We start from the raw sequence: 19,799 nt of genomic DNA on the forward strand, positions 1-19,799 counted from the left end.
ATTTCCATAAATGTGAAGGAGGAGGCATTTTATAGTAGAATGAATCAAGCTAGCATTTGTCTTCTGGAGTGTTGCAAACAGAACTATTAGTATCATGTTACCTTATGGTGTAAGAAGGGATATGTGGTTTCCTTTGATAGGATGAAGTATAATTGTGCAATAAAACTTAACTACTCCATAGCAGACTCGAATAAGTGCCTCAATAGTTGGGTACTGCCACAAATGTTTCTCTCGTTTCACCTTTTCTGACAACTAATGTTTCCAAAAAAAAAGACACTGGAACTAGGTTCTGTTGAGGTCATTAAAACAGCCTCCCTTCCAATAGGCAGAGTTGCTAATGACCATCTATAAAGAGAGTTCTTTCCAATGTGTCTCACTGCAGATGGGCATGCACTGTTGGTGTAATAGTCTCTGTTGGATGGCTTGTACAACCAGAGGCTGACCAACTGGTACCAATTAGAGCTGTGTAGAACAGCTGTTCTGTTTTGCAAAGGACTTGGAGATTTTGAAATTTGGCTTTGTTCCAAATTGGGAGAAAACCCCGAACATTTCTAAATTCTGGACAAAAATCCATTTGGGGTCATTTATATTATATGATAACATAGACTACAAAATAAAAAATTTAAAAAAAAGTATTTTCAAAATGAAAAAATCAAAATGTTTCTTTCTGAAAATGCCAAAATAGGATGTTCCAACACTGTTGACTTTTCCCGCTTTGTTCTGCAACAAAATTTCAGCAAAATCAAACTTCTGAAAGGCATTTTCTTATCAACAGAGCTATTGAAATTTCTCTGATTAACTCCATATTAACTGCATATTTCTATCAAAGGTTCACCACTGTCCCCAGATTAAACTATATCCAGACCAGTTGGAGGCCAATCAGAGCCCTGTCAACACGAGTGCTCTTACGTGCCATTGTTAAAGCTGAATCAGTGAGAGCACCAGGTGGAAGTTCGAGCAAAAATATCCTAATGTCGATATCGCCCAAAACATTCCAAGCAAAATGGCTTCTGTCCTGATGAGTAGCAACTTTTGCCCCAATCAGTTTAGCATTCTCCAAACCCATGAGCTGGTCATTTCTCTCTTCCCTGCTTTTAATTGCCAGTTTAGTTACAGCCCACACACTCTAAGATCTCCTTAATATTTATTTGGATCAAACACCATTTCATCTTAGATCACCACAATATTATCAAAGCATTTAATAAAGCAAATACCCTAGAGCTAATGTTAATATGGCTGTGACTTCCAAATCTTCGCTCTACTATTAGGCTATTTTGCTTTTGCTCTGGCATGTCTTAATAACATTCCTAAGAGAGAGTATTTAGGTAACTGAACACTTTTCTGTTACTTTTGCAACACTTCTAACACAGCAACTGAAAATCAATGGCTATAAGCTGAGAGGCACTTACCTTGCCTCAATCATATTTTAAATCATATTTTAAAATGAGCAAGTTATGTCTTGATCCATCTGCTTAAAACCACAATGGGGCAGATTCCCAAGCCCCTGCATATAGATAAGCACTGCTAGGATCCTAGTGAATCTCTTGAGTGAAAGGATTCTGAGACCAGCTCTGGGACTGTTTCCAGACTCCCCAAATTAGATGTGCAACCTGGCACCTCCATTAGGGGTGTGGGTGTCACTCAGTCTCCCATCAAAGGTGGCACAGAGGTCACTGTCCTCCTACACGTCTAGAGGCAGTTACACATTGCTAGACAAAACTCTGTGGTAAATTGAGAATTTGGGAGAGGAATAAAGTAATGTGAATGTAATAGGAAGTAAAGAAACATAAGGAAAATTATACTGACTGTACTGTACTAGAAAGGGTAGTGCTAGATGTTACAGGGTCCCTGCTACAAGATTTAGGGCTCATCTCTGTCAGTCCTGCTATGGAGTCCACATCACTGCCAGTGCAGTTCAGAGTCAGCTTCCCACTGCTGCTGCAGGGCCAGGTAGTCATTGCTGCATGTCAGCTGCATGTCTTCACCAATCCGGAGTCATCTCTGTTCCCTGGTCTGCTGCCAGCGAGACATGCCTCATCATATAATCACCTTTACTCCTTGGTCTGGTCAAGCCTCATCCACTGACTCCCCCTCTCAGGATCTTTGGGTAGGGGAACCCAAAGCAAACAATACCTTTAGACAGAGTCACTGCTTCTTTGGATACATCTCTTTTATCTAGTACTCCCCGCCCCCCCGCTTTTTTTCTAGTGGACCCAAGCTCCATTACCCAGTCTTATTTCACATCTTATACCCCAGTGGTGATCCCTCATTCTGAGCATATTTAGTATAGTTCATATGCCCTTTCATTAGACAATAAGGGTATTTTTTTATCATCACATATGCACATTTTAACCAAAAAACAACAAAAACTTACAGGGTAGAATTATGGGTAACCATATGCAAAGGAAGGAGGCCTAAAATGGCTTTGCCTCTTCTTGCCAACAGAGGGCTCCATCCCTTAAATCATGGAGATTAGAATCAGAGTTGGCCGGAAAACAACCTTTTACTTACATTAAAATTTTTGAAAATTTCATTTATCCTAAATCAGGACCAAGAGATCAAAATTTGACATTTTTCACAAGAAGGAAAGATTGGAAAAGTTCCATTCTGGGAGCACTGACAAAGTTCAGCTTGCTCCCCAGTGTGCCTACAGAGCCAGGCAAGCCCAGAGAGCCACCTTCCTGGGGAAATCAGGGAGCCACCTGCCTGGGGAAATCAGGGAGTTCCTGGATTCCCAGGCAACTGAAGAGGAGGAAGCTCTGAGAGCCCTGGGAGCCCACGAGGAGGGCGATCAAGAAGCCAGGGAATGCAGGGAGGCAGGTAGGAGTGCTGTCAGGAAACCAGGCAGGTTTCAGTCAAAAAATCTGCATAATTTCCACTGAGAGTTTCAGCATTTCAAATTTGACCAGTCAGTTTTTTCTAACAGAAAAACATTCCATCAGAATAGGTACAACCAATTCTACTTACAAATTTAATCACAACAGCATTTCCTGACTATGCATACTACATGGAATAATCCTACAGTGAGCACCCTCATGAGCAAGCTTTATGTGGCTACATGGCTGTGACAGGTCGCATACGTGTAGAGAGACAGAGGGAAGGAAGAGGCTCCCCTTGCCTGTGGTGTGGTTTTGCATCCACCATGACCACCAGTAGAATCATAGAATATCAGGGTTGGAAGGGACCTCAGGAGGTCATCTAGTCCTCAAAGCAGGACCAATCCCCAATTTTTGCCCCACATCCCTAAATGGCTCCCTCAAGGATTGAACTCACAACCCTGGGTTTAGCAATGCTCAAACCACTGAGCTATCCCTACCCCCAGCATTTACTACTGCTTGTGTATGATCATAATAAGCCCCACAAAATCCACAAATCCATTCGAAACGAGGGGAAGGAGGAGCCAAGAGTGTTGTGCAATTTGTTCGCCCCATGAAACTGTTGATTAACAATCTTGTTCCTGATTTGCTTTGTAAACTAAGCGATGGAAGGAGGTGGGTGAGAAATTGGTTGTATTGCCTGCGTCACACTGGCAAACCAGGTCATGTTAGAATCAGGTCAATTCACTTGTGTATTAGTATAGACCAAAATGAATGTAAATGTAAGAGCGTATTCAGGTGTTTAAATTTCATGAAAACTAGTGAAATGTTCCTTGTATTGTTTCAATGTATCTGTTCCTGTTATAATGTAATAGCAAACATGTATATTGTGTATACCCCATAAGTAAATAACCACGTGTAACAGAGGAATAGCAGATCCTGCTGATGCTCTGCTCCAAAAATCACTCAGATCTTCTGACTCAGCAGTCACTGGTGCAGCTTATTTATAATGCAAACCCACCACCTCTCACCACATAGCATTGGGTGTTCCAGCCTTAGGGGGCTTCTCTTCTTTCCACTCGGGCCGGGCCGGGCCGGGCCGGGCCCCACCCCCTTCTGTCTGCCCCTTTGGCTTCCTTCCTCTGAAGCTTTTATGCAGCCCCAGTCTAATCAGGTTGGCAGCTGTTCTGCTTCTGCCAATCAAGCTCAGGTTCCTCAAGTCATCTCCAATTCACCTCCCTTAATTGGAACTGGAATGGCAGAGTGTTGGCTAAGCAGTTATTAATCAGCACCCTGTCACACCATCAAATAAATCTTGTGGAATGCTAATGAAGGACTTAAGGACTTTGTCAGAAAAGACTAATTCCAAAGCAAATGGCCATTGTGTGAGATGACCTGAGGTCAGAGACTCAACATGCATGTGCATTCCTCACTCATTGTCATCAAAGGAAAAATCCACAAGGGTAGAGACACTGTCAGCTTGTCTTCTGCCAGAAGAGGATATAAGAATGCAGTCAAAGAAAGAGCCTTCATCTCTGAACTGTTTGGACTTTTACAGGGAATTGTACCAGATGCAAAGCAGAGAACCTCAGAGATGATCTGGGTACCCTGAAAAGACTTTTGAGAAATTGGCAGTTTATTACATTACTGCCACCATTTAGAATTACAAACTGTGACTCACCTGTAAATAAATTTTACCTGCTTTAACCCCTCAATAACTTTCATTCTTTTTTCTTAGCTAATAAACCTTTAGTTAGTTTACTACAAAATTGGCTGCCAGAGTTGTCTTTGGTGAAAGATGTGGAGTACCAATTGATCTGGGGTAAGTGACTAGTCTCTTGGGACTGGGAGAAACCTGATGTGGTGTGATTTTTGGTTTAAGTGACCAAAGTCCAGTTTGTCTGGATAACAAGATAGGCAGGAGAGTCTAAGGGGACTGTCTGTGACTCCAGGGTAAGACTGGTATAGTGATCCAGGAGTTCACATGTAGTACTGGCTTGGTGAAATCTAATTATAGAACACAGCTTGGGATATCTTCCTGGTTTCTGACAGTCTGCTCTGAGGTAGGCACTCACAGTTGTGAGCCACTCCAGACAGCAGGGAGAAGCAGGTGTTCCTGAAGGTGATATAGATAGAGGGCAGAGAAGGAGTGACAGATCAGAAGGTGACAGCAAGAGGGAAGCAGAAGGGGTTGTTTTGATAGTTGTGGGCATGGAGAGAAAATGGATCTGAAGCCATGTGGACAGACCCAACTAAGTACCAGGAGAAACATGAAGGAAAATTGTTGGCAGCTTTTCGCAGAGGCAGAATAAAAAAATGGGAAATGGGTGTTACCATATTGGGATCAAGGCAGAAAGAAAGAACTGAGGAGGAGACAAGCCAGCAGTTGTGAGTTTATATAACAGCAGCTGGCTGACATAGAGGGGCAAGGAACTGTTTTTCATGTAGCATGGGACAGAAGCAGCAAGTCAGTTCACAGTGGGAAAGACCGGGAGAAGGAGATGCTCCTCATTGGATTTTGAAACATCAAAGGGTTTAGCAAACCCAGGAGCGCTGCCAAGCCTATGAGATTAGAGGGCTGCTGAAGTTAACTGGCATGGTACATTGGAACCAAGGGGTTAACCCTGAGCAAATTTGGTCTAGCAGTTTCAGAGTTCTGTGTAATATGAAACATAGGAATTGCTGTAGAATGAGATGTTTAAGATATCCTAATAAACCCAGGCTTTATATCTGATTGTGTTAAGGTTCTTCTAATTAGATTCATTTCTATCCAAAAGTGAGCAAAGTTGTCATCTAATTGAAAATCAAGCTTTACCGTTTTTAATTTGTCTGTAATTACAACACATTAATTGTGCATCTGTAAATACAGTACATGCATATGGTTTTGACAAAGGGAACCACTTTTATGTGCAATAAACTTAATGAAGGAGTTCATTCTGCAATCTAAGTAATGTTAATTACAGTGGAGTTTCTATACAGTCATCTATGAAATGGAAAAGGAGAAATGAGCGCAGTTTAACATTTTATTACAACAACAATATTGAACATCAAGGTTGTGGTAGGAAACTCTGCTCCTTAAAGCAAAACTAAATGCATCACACAGGCTAAAATTGGTTGTTAGTAAAGCAGAATTCGGTATTCTCACTCCATTTTACAGTAAAAATGTTCTCATATGCAGAACCCTGACCTTTTCACTGTGTTTCTGTCTTCCATCTCCAATTTTAAAGTGCACCTTAGATAGTCATGAGACCCGGCACAAGCATTTGACTTTCTGAGACTAAAAATGATTTTTTATTAAATTATAGAATTATTTCTCCTACCCAAGCAAAGAAGCAACAAAAAGTTATACTGTGCTCCCAGTCATCTCAGTAGACACCAGAGCAATTTTAGCTTATCCTAACCTTTTTCCATTTCAAACCAAACCTGTGAATGCTCTAGGCCTCCATAAACTTCAACTTAAGGAAACCCTTCATTATTTATGAACCTCTAGGTCATACATGAACTTTCCTGATGTCCAGTTGATCAGAGAGGAGTTTATTTCCCAGACTTTATGCAGTTTGCAAGAGAATATGAAGGTTCAAACTTCATTAGAAAAAAGATCCTTAAAGCTCTCTCTTTCCCTCCACCCAGATTCCTGACATTTTCTCTTATGTCATTTGCAACGATGATATTTACGCTGTATATTTATTTGAGTCTGATTTGGTTATTTTCTCTCACCCCCGCCTTGTAAGGCCAACAGGAGTTCGCAAACACATACACAGTAGCATGTCTTATATGAAACTAGAAAAGCCTGTGTAGAAAATTGATAAAAGAAAATACTAGCTATGCAAGTATTTTAATCTCCATTTGAGCCAACAGAATATCGCACAATGCTCAGATTTTCATCAAATGTTTTGAAGATGGGGTTTTGGCTAAGTGGGGCTGTTTTGCCTAGTGTACATTGGTATTAGCAGACACACCCAATCTTTAGTTAATTATAAGTTTCGCTTTAACAAACAATATCTGGTATCTGATAGGGACGTCTTTGCTCTTTTGGATTCCCGATGGCTAACTACTTTTGGTTCCTGTCTCTTTGGTTCTGTAAAACAAGTGGAGTAGCTGATCTCCATGTGTGAGGCACTCCTTTGTAAAGCCTGAAGCCAACCTAACCCTAACATAATCAAAGAGGCACTTAAATACTGTAGTGTGAACTGTGTACCCTCTGTGCTCAGGTATCTTGGTTCAGCCAAACACAATGATAAGCAAGCAGTATCCAGGGAAAACAGTGGAGTTGCCTTTTATTAGTGAATTATCACTGTCATAAATATAAAGAAAAGGAGTACTTGTGGCACCTTAGAGACTAACCAATTTATTTGAGCATGAGCTTTCGTGAGCTACAGCTCACTTCGAAGTGAGCTGTAGCTCACGAAAGCTCATGCTCAAATAAATTGGTTAGTCTCTAAGGTGCCACAAGTACTCCTTTTCTTTTTGCGAATACAGACTAACACGGCTGTTACTCTGAAACCTGTCATAAATATAAAGGGAAGGGTAAACCCCTTTGAAATCCCTCCTGGCCAGGGGAAAGCTCCTCTCACCTGTAAAGGGTTAAGAAGCTAAAGGTAACCTTGCTGGCACCTGACCAAAATGACCAATGAGGAGACAAGATACTTTCAAAAGCTGGGAGGAGGGAGAGAAACAAAGGGTCTGTGTGTCTGGCTATATGCTGGTTTTCTGCCGGGGATAGACCAGGAATGGAGTCTTAGAACTTTTAGTAAGTAATCTAGCTAGGTATGTGTTAGATTATGATTTCTTTAAATGGCTGAGAAAAGGATTGTGCTGAATAGAATAACTATTTCTGTCTGTGTATCTTTTTTGTAACTTAAGGTTTTGCCTAGAGGGGTTCTCTATGTTTTTTAATCTAATTACCCTGTAAGATATCTACCATCCTGATTTTACAGGGGGGATTTCTTTATTTCTATTTACTTCTATTTTTATTAAAAGTCGTCTTGTAAGAAACTGAATGCTTTTTCATTGTTCTCAGATCCAAGGGTTTGGGTCTGTGGTCACCTATACAAATTGGTGAGGCTTTTTATCCAACATTTCCCAGGAAAGGGGGGGTGCAAGTGTTGGGAGGATTGTTCATTGTTCTTAAGATCCAAGGGTCTGGGTCTGTAGTCACCTAGGCAAATTGGTGAGGCGCTTTTTACCAAGCCTCGTCCAGGAAGTGGGGTGCAAGGTTTTGGGAAGTATTTTGGGGGGAAGGACGCGTCCAAACAGCTCTTCCCCAGTAACCAGTATTAGTTTAGTGGTGGTAGCGGCAAGTCCAAGGACAACGGGTGGAATATTTTGTACCTTGGGGAAGTTTTGACCTAAGCTGGTAAAGATAAGCTTAGGAGGTTTTTCATTGCAGGTTCCCACATCTGTACCCTAGAGTTCAGAGTGGGGGAGGAACCTTGACAATCACAAAGGAGTTCATTAATTCTCCTGATGTCCCAGGACCATGAAGATATTTTTACAAAGAACGATTTTCCCTCCTGTTTGATATGAAAAATTGTTCTTCATCTTCACTTGTGCTTCTTCCTCCTTATGTTTGCTTCTGAATGCCTATCAATGTAAATACAGCCTCAGCTTCTATTGCCATGAGGAATGGGCACATCAGTTAGTAGTATAACATTCTTACTTTAATTTTTCTTATTATGGAAGTAGTCGGGTACAGTACTGGAGGCAGGTTTATCGGCGAGGTCCTTTATGTAGCTAATAACTGTGTACTTATTAACATTAGAGTTGCTTGCCATAATTCTGCTTGCTCTTCTCATACTACAAGTCAGTTCGAGCACCACTGATTTACACTGATGTAAAACCCATGTAGATGCAGAATCAGGCTCAGTGATTTTTTGGGGGAAATGTGTCAGTTTTTAGTAGTAATTGGATTGGGTACAGGGGTTCTCTACAACTTAAATGAATATTGCTTTTAAATTATATCATATTACGTTTTGAAATTGTGCAACTGAACTCTCATAATCTATTGTATCAGGTCGACTTGTACTTCACACATCAATCCTACTGTTGTTTTCACCATCCAGCGTACAAACTGCTTAAGAGAAGAAAAAGCTAGAAACTCTAGGAACCAATCTGCTCCTGTCTGTTTATATAATCCCACAGACTTTTACATGAGCTGGCAGAGAAAATTGCCCTTTGTATGCTTTTGTCTCTAGAGGAGAATTGGAAGTATGTCCAATTCTTATAAAATAAGAACAGTCACACTACACACCAAACAGATTTTCCAAGGCCCTGCTCTGAAGTAGAGAAAAAACACGGTCTGCAAGAAAATACAGGACAATTTAAAAAAAAAAAAGCCCATTTATACATCAAAATTAAACTGGGTCATTACATAATGTAAAGTACGTTTTTGGTGGGTATAAATTTAGCAGATTTTATTGGCATTATGTATGACAGCAGTTTTGTGATATTTCAAGTACAGAACAGATCCCTGGAGACACTGTCTAATTTATAATGGGCTAACTATAATAAATTGTAGCAGTCCAAAAACGAACTGGTTTTGATTAAATGAGGCACTTTGGTTTATTTGTCTTACATAGAAGTCCTGTGGAAGCTTTAACTTATTTGAGGTCAGATGGAAACATGGGGTTGGGGAGGGGGTGTTTAAAAATAAAGAAGCAAGAGTGACAGCTATTTTCTCTCTCTCTTTCAGATAAGTAAACAATTAAAAGAAAAAAGAAAAGGAGGACTTGGGGCACCTTAGAGACTAACAAATATATCTGAGCATAAGCTTTTGTGAGCTATAGCTCACTTCAAGTGAGCTGTAGCTCACGAAAGCTTATGCTCAAATAAATTGGTTAGCCTCTAAGGTGCCACAAGTACTCCTGTTCTTTTTGCGAATACAGACTAACACGGCTGCTACTCTGAAATCTGTAATTAAAAGAAAGATACCGTGAATGCAAAAGGATACCAGCATATTTTTTCAGCAGACTAATAAATAATACACATTCCCTTCAAGTGCACAGCATATGGCTTAGTGACTATGGGAAGACAGTGTTTTATCATAATTGGTGCAGTAGCAGTACCTGGTGATTCACCTGCAGAGGCTACCAACACTGCTTTCCTGCAAATTAATTGTCAACTGTCTTCAGAGAAGCTCTTTATTTTCAACAAGTGTATAGCAGTATTAATTTCACACAGTGCTTGCAGGTATATTGTGGGCATCCATGCATCTGCATAGACTGTATCACACACACAGAAAGCTGAGTGCTCAAAAGCAGATTTGACTTGTCCACCGATGGCTCTACTGACTTTACAGCTAAAGACAAAATGGGTTTTTTTTCAGCACTACTTAAGGCCTGGGGGGCTTTTATTTCCAGATTCCAGCCTTTTACTGGGCTTTGGCCATTAAGAATTAACTATAAAAGGCACTATTACTTAGAATCCCTGAGGAGGCCACATCTCTTGAGATCCTTTCATTCTATTATTGAGTCTTTGGGAACAACAACCAGACATGCTCTGCTCCCACCATATTCTTCATCCATTCTAAGGGTACATTATTTCAGTGTGGACACAGAAACAAATGAGACCATTATGTGGTTAAATGTGGAGGCCACAATTTTACATAACAAACAATAAGTAACTGGAGTAAACTGTCCCAAACTAGCTGGTAAGGTTATTCTAGAAGAGACCTCAAACTGCCATCAGTGGCCTATGATGTACAAGGAACCCAAGGGTGAGGGTGAAGGCCATGCCTCCTGATGCTAGGTTTTCATGTTTGAATACTTGCAGGTAGCAAACTTTTTATTTTGTTTCCATCATCCATTCTTATTATAACTAGTCTCATCCAATCAGAGATACTGTACTATGTGATGACATGACCAATCGCAACTAAACACTGCTCAAAAAGTAAACAAAATTAATTAAAAAAAATAATCAAATGCCTTCAAGCAGCACATAAATGTGAGAAAATAGGAACCTCAGACATTCCTTTAACAAGAACAGAGACAGAGCTCATCTAATAAATTATTTGTTACATATCACTCACTAAGGTCTGGTTACCAGGTACATATCCCTAATGTAAACACTACTACAGAGTATGTTCACATTAACTAGAAACTCATAGGGACATTCTACAACACTACTTCATCAAGTGGTTAAGCGATAGGGTCTTTAACACAATAACATATCTTCCTGTTTTCCCATACTTTAATTTCATTCGAATTAAAGCCTCCAGTGTAAATTTCCTGCGGTATCTAAGCAGAGCCAACTATGTTCTAATTAATATACAGCTTCTCATATGCTATTGTTTCCAGTTCAGTAACATGCATGAGTGCCCGCAAAATATAAACAAGATGTTCTAGTTTGCAGCCTAACAGATGGGTCTAGTTATCCCAGTTATTAAAAGAGGAACATCTCCCCCCATTGTTTTAACTGTTCTGACAATTTTCAGGATTTGCATAGTAGTTGAAAAAGGTGGTTTGTCAACAAGATGTTTGGGTGGAATATGCTGGGGCAAATCCTACTCACTGGTAGGAGGGGGAATGAAATTTGGCATTTTTTTAAGTGCCGCAGAATGTCCAATGAAGGGGAAGTCAGATGGGCATATGCTGTGTAGCCTTCCATTCCATCAGCAAAAATGGAACTTATTGCAAAGGGCTTCACTCTCTGAAGACTAAGGAGTAATGTGGGGAAAGCAGATGCTGACTAGGTGAGATGCATTTAAGGGTAAAAGAAACATACTGTACCACAAAAGGAACTTGTAGGATTCTTTAGAATCCCATATGATCAGTGAGAAAAATGACAGTTTTTCTTTTTTCTTTCCTTCTTTGTTTCGTCCTCCTGGAAATTTTTGTCTGGTTGTCATATTAAACAGGTTCTCGCTCTCTATGATCTTAAGTTAGTCTGTAAGTCACCTGTTCAGATATTGTGTATCTGTTACTAGTTAATGCAGGCAAATAATATCAGACATTGTTTAACCTTCCTTAGCCTGATTTGGAGACCTTCCGTAAAACATTTCAGGTGTGTCCGATTGAGTGGGATCAGCTAACATCTTCACACTGAAATCCCAAATTCATAGCATCAGGGTAAAGCTAATGCTATAAAATACAGGGGGCTTCTCCCTGCCCACAATATCAAGAAATCTTCTATTTTTGAGACATCTCTTGTGAGTGGGGAAAAGAGAGAGAGAAAGAGAGAGACTAGAGTCCCACTGTCTTGAGTCATCCATTGCTTGGAAGGTATTGTCTACATTCCCCCATACACCATTCCATTCTCTTCTGTTCTTTATATTTCAATCCTGATCTTGAAAGGTGATCCTCATATGGTATTTTACCAAACCGTTGTGGTTTGACTTTACATTGGATGTTGAGACCAAATTTCATTTGTGATCTGAAACAGATTTGAACCTGTAAGGTCTGCCCGTGTAATAATACCCACCCTGCCTCCTTGGTTTGATCTTAGATATGAAAGCTTGGGAGTATAATACATTCGTCTGGCTTATTTCTACTGGAACAGTGTGGCTCAAATGTGTGAAAGGAGGAGCGCTCTTATTGTGTGTGACCAGTGCCTAATTCAGGTGTGCAGATTTAGAGTTTGCATGGGCACCTTTGCAAATGCACATTACTGTACATACAATCTAGGTATGTGGAAAATGTACACATTCTTTTAAAATATGAGCCTTTATTTTACACCGTGAAAAACATGAATAGGAGTGAAAATGATTAAATTAGTCTGGGAAACCTGAAGTCTTTTTCCTGACATAAGTGCTCATTCTTCTGTTTTTATTATTCTGCCATGTTTCATATCTTCTCATTTTACTTTCACTGAAGGAGAGATTACCGTACAAAGCTTTCACGACAGAATACCATACTAGATAATGCTACCAAATTTGTCCTTTTTTTGGTTGGTGACAGTTGTGCTGTGTGTATATCACTGCATCTTTTCCTTTGTTGCTATTGTCAAAGAGCATATGCAAGGACTTAGTTTCCTCTAACTTGTGCTGCATTGTTCTCTTGTGCCTCTTTGTGATCTTTTATTTTGCAGTTTGTTCATGAATGTTAATGTTATAAAATATGAACAAACAACTGAAGATCAAAGACAAAGGTGATCAGTCAGAGTCTTCAAAACAACAACTTCGTAAATTTCTAATCTGGAAATCAGTACTTTTTTGGACTGAGAGGTTTGAAACTAGGTTCACGTGGGCTGAAATAGAAAACAGAGGAAATTAATTAGACCTATCACTTTAAGCATAAGTATGCCACGTTTTTTTCATGTACCCTTTGAAAGACAGTAGAATAGCCTTGTAGCACCAAAAGTGTATATACACAGATTATATGGCTTTTTTTCAAATGGTTAGTAAGAAAAAATAACAAACATCAGGAGATTTCATTTTCCAGGTTATGTTCTTTCAAAAAAAGGGAAAGTTTAAAGGAAATGGTCTCAGGTGGAAGCATTGCATTAGCCACTAAAGTGCCAAAATGAATGCACTTTGTCAGGTCTGACAACCTGTCAAAGAGTGAACAAAATATTCTAGTCTATGGGATGAGCTGTATTCTAAAGGTTTGTCCCTGAAATATAACCAGAGTACAGGATTGACCAGATCTTCAATTGATGTAAGTCAGCATATCTCCATTGACTTAAGTGATCTTCACCAACTGAGTATCTGGCCCTTTTTCTGTATCTATTCACCATTTGTTAATTTATTAATTACTCTGACTAATAAGCATTCTGCTAAACCAGCCACGCCGAATATCCTTCAAACTATGAGTAGTGTAACAAATTAATAATGTCATGGTGGTCATTAATGTTGATAGTCCAAGGATTTATATTAATGAACATACTTGCTATTTATGTATCAATGTTAAATTTATTAATGTTTAACTGTTACAATCTGTTTGGAGCCAATTTTCATTACTTGACTTGCATGTAATTGTGCAATATTCATGACACCTATAAATAAAAGTAAATTTGTTACTTTAAATAAAAAGAGAAGTTTAATTCACAAAGGGAATAGTGATTTATTAGATACTAATTCTTTCTGTGTGTGTGTGTGTGTGTGTGTGTGTGTGTGTGTGTGTGTGTGTGTGTGTGTGTATACATGGTGTATTTCCTTACCTAATCTCTATCTCTTTACAAATATTTGGAAAAACAACATTTTAATGAGAGAGATGAATATTATTTCTGTTTTACAGATGAGGAAACTAATGCTCAGAGAGACAAAGTGAGTTACTCAAGGTCACATAGTGAGTTAGTGTCAAAGCTGAAGATAGAACAAAGCTATCTTAATTATTCGAACCACTATTCAGTGCTTTTTAATTCTTTTCCATTGATTAGATATCAGATATTGGAAACATTTACACAATGTAAGAATATTATTTTATTTCAATTTTTGAGATGAGACTTACTAATGAGGCATAAATATTTGTATGCTACTAAAATGTGTTTAGCCAAGCTTAAAACATTTTGTTTGAGCTAAAACACCACTTTTGGAAATTACGGTAATGCATATATGCCACATATGAGACAAACATGTTGGCATTTTATTGTGTCCCAGGAATCCTTTTGGACCCTCATACTAGAACCCTTCCTTGAAGACCAGCAGGGGCAGAATGAATTTCCATGATACACACCCCACTCCAAGCACAAATTCAAAATGGAATTTTCCTAAACAATTCTGTAGTGTTTTGCTCCTCATGCCCTGACTCTGCTGACACTCACTCAAAACGTACCTCTTAATGCCAGCATCTCTTCTCTTTGCTGTCAGATGTGGCTCTTCCCCTCTCCAAGATTCTGTATGTCTGCTCCTCTCTGCAGTTCTAGTGGTGTCTGTCCACATTGAAGACTAGTAAAACAGGTCAGTCATCTGCCATTCCTGGAATAGTGGAGTTGAGGGATCAGGGGTCAGGTGGAGGAAACAGGCAGGTGAACAATTTCAAAGAAGCCACCAGCTGCTGTGTGCACTTCCTGACAAGAATGGGAACTGCCTGCAGTGAAGATGGGGATTTGGTTGCTGTTATTGTCCCCACAGACACTTTGTTCTCCCTTCTGGTGCCCCTACTTTTCCACTTCGTCCTTCCACATGGGCCATACTGATGGCCTTTTGTGTATGTGCAATATTGTAGAAAGCCATCCCTTCTTATCACCACAAAATGGCCAGAAACAACTGCTACTCATGCTCCCCCTCCCTGGGATGCCCTTAAATCAGTACAGCCCTGCACTGCCGTCTTTTTGGGCTGGGGCTTGAATGCCACAATTAGTCATAGAATCAGGGATAGGAATGCTCTAAGGCACTGGCTCTGGATCTTTCCAGATTACTGTATCCTTTTCAGGAGTCTGATTTGTTTTGCGTACCCCAAGTTTCACCTCACTTAAAAAGCTACTTACTTACAAAATCAGACATAAAAATACAAAAGTATCACAGCACACTTTTATGGAAAAAACTGCTTACTTTCTTATTTTTACCATATAATTAAAAAATAAATTATTTGGAATATAAATATTGTACTTACATTTCAGTGTATAGTTTATAGAGCAGTATAAACAAGTCATTGTCCATATGAAATTTTAGTTTGTACTGACTTGGCTACTGCTTTTTATGAAGCCTGTTGTAAAACTAGGCAAATATCTAAATGAGTTGATGTACCCCCCGGCAGACCTCTGCGTACCCCTGCCTGAGAACCACTGACCTAAGGGACAGGCTCTCCCCACAGCAGTAGCCATCGCCTGTCCATTTTGCCCCTACCCAGTTTCTTTTGGAATGCCTCGTGAGCTCCTTGAGCATAACTGAGACAAATTTATACCCATAAAGATTTATGTTCTCTTCATCCTGTTCTGAAGTTTTCTATGCTATGTACCTGGAGCTATGCACAGCCAGAATCCAGATGCTTTTACAACATCCCAGCCCTCTGGTGTTGATTCAGAATATTGTGAGTATCAATTAAAATGAAACCCTATTCTCAGGTGGTAAAATTGCAAGTATGTAAAGATAGACATGATGTTTCAAATAATACACAACATCTGTGAGTCACACATCTCAGACTCACAGCTACTAATGGTAATTCCCCTCCACTGACCTCCAAACCTTCAGGTTCTTATAAACGCCCGGAGGAAGAGACTCTGATGAGGGAAATCTCTTGTGTGTAACTCCTTATGGAGCTCTTCCCCAATAATTACATCATGGAATAGGCCACATGGTCTGGCCTGCAAACCTGGCATATCCCTAGGTAAATGTGGAAGGCCAGGGTCATCTGTGTGGACTGCCCCTCTGTTTTACTCTAGCTCCTTGTTGTCCCCCAAACTGAAGTAGCAATGCTCCATTGAAGCTATGCCACCAAGTCCTTCCTCCGTCATGGCTGCTCGCAGGAGGAGGTCTTCAAAGAAAAGATAAAACTTCTGCAGGCTCTATTCACTTTTCAGGTGGCTATATGGCCAGATGGTTGACTGTGTGTTCCACAGTTCCCAGCTACTCATTCCTATGAATAGACACTGGAACCACGAGGGCTCTATAGCATTTGCAGGAATGATGCCGCACAAGCAGCTGACCAATCTCCTTCTGTCCTGGAGGGGGAAGATACGCATCAGATGTTTAGAGGTTCTCCTTAGACGTATGGACCCAGTTTTCCCAGAACCATTGATTTCAGTAGGAGTAATGCTGGAATAAAGGCAAAATGAAAACTGAGGCCCTCAAGATGAGGGTAATTAACCACTGAAACAATTTACACCAACGGTCTTGGTGGATTCGCCATCACAGGCAATTTTTAAATCAAGCTTGGATGTTTTTCTAAAAGATATGGTCTCTGAATTATTTTGGGGAAGCTCTAGGGCCTGTTTTATACAAGTGGTAAGACTAGGTGATCACAATGGCCCATTCTGATCTTCTTTACATCTATGAGATTTCACTCTAAATATCTATGGTGTGAGTAACATGCCTTCCCAACATTACACAACTACATGTACATTCTGTTAGGTTTTCTTTATTTTTTTTTTTTAGTTCAAGAATTACACACTAGCCAACATTATTATTATATATTTACATGCTGAAACTGGCTGCAATAAGTTTAAATTCAAGAAAATATCTCTTATGTGCTACTCATTTACAATCATCATTTTACTACCTCATTTATCCCAGAGGTTAGCAGTCCTTTTGAGAAAGACATGAAGATCTGATGCAATGATATCCACTAGTATTTTGCGTTTTCTAGCCATTGGAAAATGTGCATTATGTGCATATAAGAAAGGCTACAAGGTCATTAGTAAGGCTGATGATTACTACATTATGAAGTAAATAGTACTAAGTAAAAAAGAGATAAATCAGAACTGTGCAAAGACAGTACTAACAGAACCATTTAAACACCCATGCAAATAAAAATGTGAAGGAAGTCAAATCATAGTCAGCTTGTTAGAATTACTTATGATTCAAATGTCCACATGATCTTTAACTCAATCCATACGATGGACCATAAACAATAAAGCCTGGCGAATATTTGTCACATGGCAGTAACAGTGCAAACATACAAAATGTTTATCAAATTGGAATAGATGACCTCATGACCGAGAGAAACATTAAAAAAAAAATAGTATGACAGTGTAGCTAAGATTTCCAACATTTCATATTCACTGTCAAAGCATTTACTAAAAATAAATAAATAATTTGATACATATAAATGTGTGTCTTGCATATTCTTGCAGAGATGATCTATTTCAATTAGAATTAATTAATGGATATTTAAAATGTTGTTATTTTTACAAAGTAGAATAGGGCAGTGGTTTTGATTAACATTCCATTTGCTCCTTAAAAATTTTGACAAAGTTCCTAGTGCATTTTGTTAAACTTTACCTTTGGTGTTAAGCAGTGACTTATTAGTTTTCCCTTTTTAAACAATTTCTGAAGTGAAGATTCTTTGGCTTTGGGGGACTATGCTATCTAATGACGGTCAAACAGGTTTTTATTTTAAAGTCTACTAATATATATATATCATAAGAGAGACAGATTTCAGGAACAGATGCAGCAGACAGGCTTTCTGTAGCGAAATCATTATGGACTGAATTCTCCTTTACACTAATATCCCTTTACTTAACAGGCCAAAGTGGTGTAAAAGGGTCTCACTGTAAATGAGAATCAGATCCTACCATCTTAACGTTGATCTGAGTACTGAGCGCTGAACTACAATCTTCTGTTGCTTTAATTTTTTAATCATACAAAAATAACCTGTTATGCAAGCAGTAACATTGTTGCAATGACAATTTTACACTACAGTACTTTCCTTGAATTTTTGTATTAAAACTCTTATCTCAAATCCAAATCTGTTTATGCAAAAGGGTGTTTAAATTACTCTGCTAGAGCACTGCAATTATTGTACTTAGTAAAAAAAAGTCACTAAACAATTACCTTATCTATTGACTGCTCATTTACAGCTTATTTAGTTATTTACATAATTTTAGGACACATTAACCTAAACCATAAATAGAATTAGCTTTTTGCCTTACCATAAAGTACAAATTAGAAGTTAAAAATGTTTAAGAAATCTGATAATATTTACACAAGTTCAGCTTAAATCATGGTTGCTCACATTATATGTTCTATGTACACATAGCAAAATGTTATGATCACTACTATTATAATATTGTACCCTGGACATCCCCCGCCCTAAGTTATTTTTCTATAAATATTAATATTTTCTTTTTTTCTTGGTATCAATAGGACTTTTTTGTTATTGAAAAGTTACTAGTGGACAGTGTTGTTACTAAAAAAAAGGAGAAGAAATAGGCAAGCAATGTGAGGAGTAGTCTAATTTCAGATGCAAGGAGGTACAGTACTATCATAAATGTCAAACTGTGCAATGCTTCATAAGAATTATATGCATTGATCTGCTGATATAGAAATGCCCAGTTACCCTGTATAGTAAGATTTTTTTAATACATTAATTTGCTTTCTCAAAAAATTATTCATACTCTGGGTGATGATAGAAACAAAACTGTTATTAGCTTATTCCTTTAACACACCAACATATGAATATGTGTATTTATATAATGTGTATATAAACACATATGCATATATAGATATATATAAATATATTTGTCTATATACACATATACTTGGATAATGTTAAACATTTGTTTACTTCTCTTATGTTAAGTAGCGTGTTAATTATGGAATTGGAACATGGTTTAATATTTATAGTAAAAGTTATTTGACCTTTAATTTTAATGCACACTTTGCCCAAAATGAACAGGGTTTGTTCCCTCGGTAAAAGACCACCCCCCTCACTTTCTCTATGCATTGTGCTTTTGTACCTGACAGATTTTATGTCCTTTGTATTAGAGTCTAAAAACTCTCTGAAGTATTCTGTAACATATTATTTAAGACTCTGGTTCTCCCTCCCACCCCCGGGAACGATAAAGGAAATATTCAGAATGACATTGCTTGAGTCTTTCTTCCCAGTCATTAAACCGCAATAGGATAGAAACGTAACATTCCTTATGCAAACACAGAAATATGTTGCATGAGTTTTCAGTTCTGAAAATGCATATTATACTTACTAGCAGTCATATACAGTTTATATTTACATATTGATCTCAAATATATCATTAATTAAAACTGTGCCATATTATAGTCATAATTTTCCCATGAATTTCACAAAGATGAAAAACACCTTAATTGCTGGCTGTTCTGCATAATGAAATAACAACATGTGTATTTCTAATTATATTACAAACATTATCTAAATTGTAACTTTAATATTTTAGTTAGTGGATCTAACAACAGTGAACAGGAGTGGAAGGGTTTGGAGTATTCTTTTTAGGTAAATTCTAAGGTAAAAGCTAGTCTGGTTGGTCTAATTTACTCAGAGGGTAGTACACATGATAAAAAGCACAGCTGTTGTATGCTGGCGTAATTTATCACTTTTGTCACAAATGTCCCAAGAAGAGGAGGTAATGACTCACACTCCCTTAGTTCTGGTTCTTCCAGGGTCAGGGTCTTGTCAGTTATCCTCCCCTACACTA

This window comes from Eretmochelys imbricata, chromosome 8 (genome assembly GCF_965152235.1).
Source record: "Eretmochelys imbricata isolate rEreImb1 chromosome 8, rEreImb1.hap1, whole genome shotgun sequence".
Classification (NCBI taxonomy): domain Eukaryota; kingdom Metazoa; phylum Chordata; order Testudines; family Cheloniidae; genus Eretmochelys; species Eretmochelys imbricata.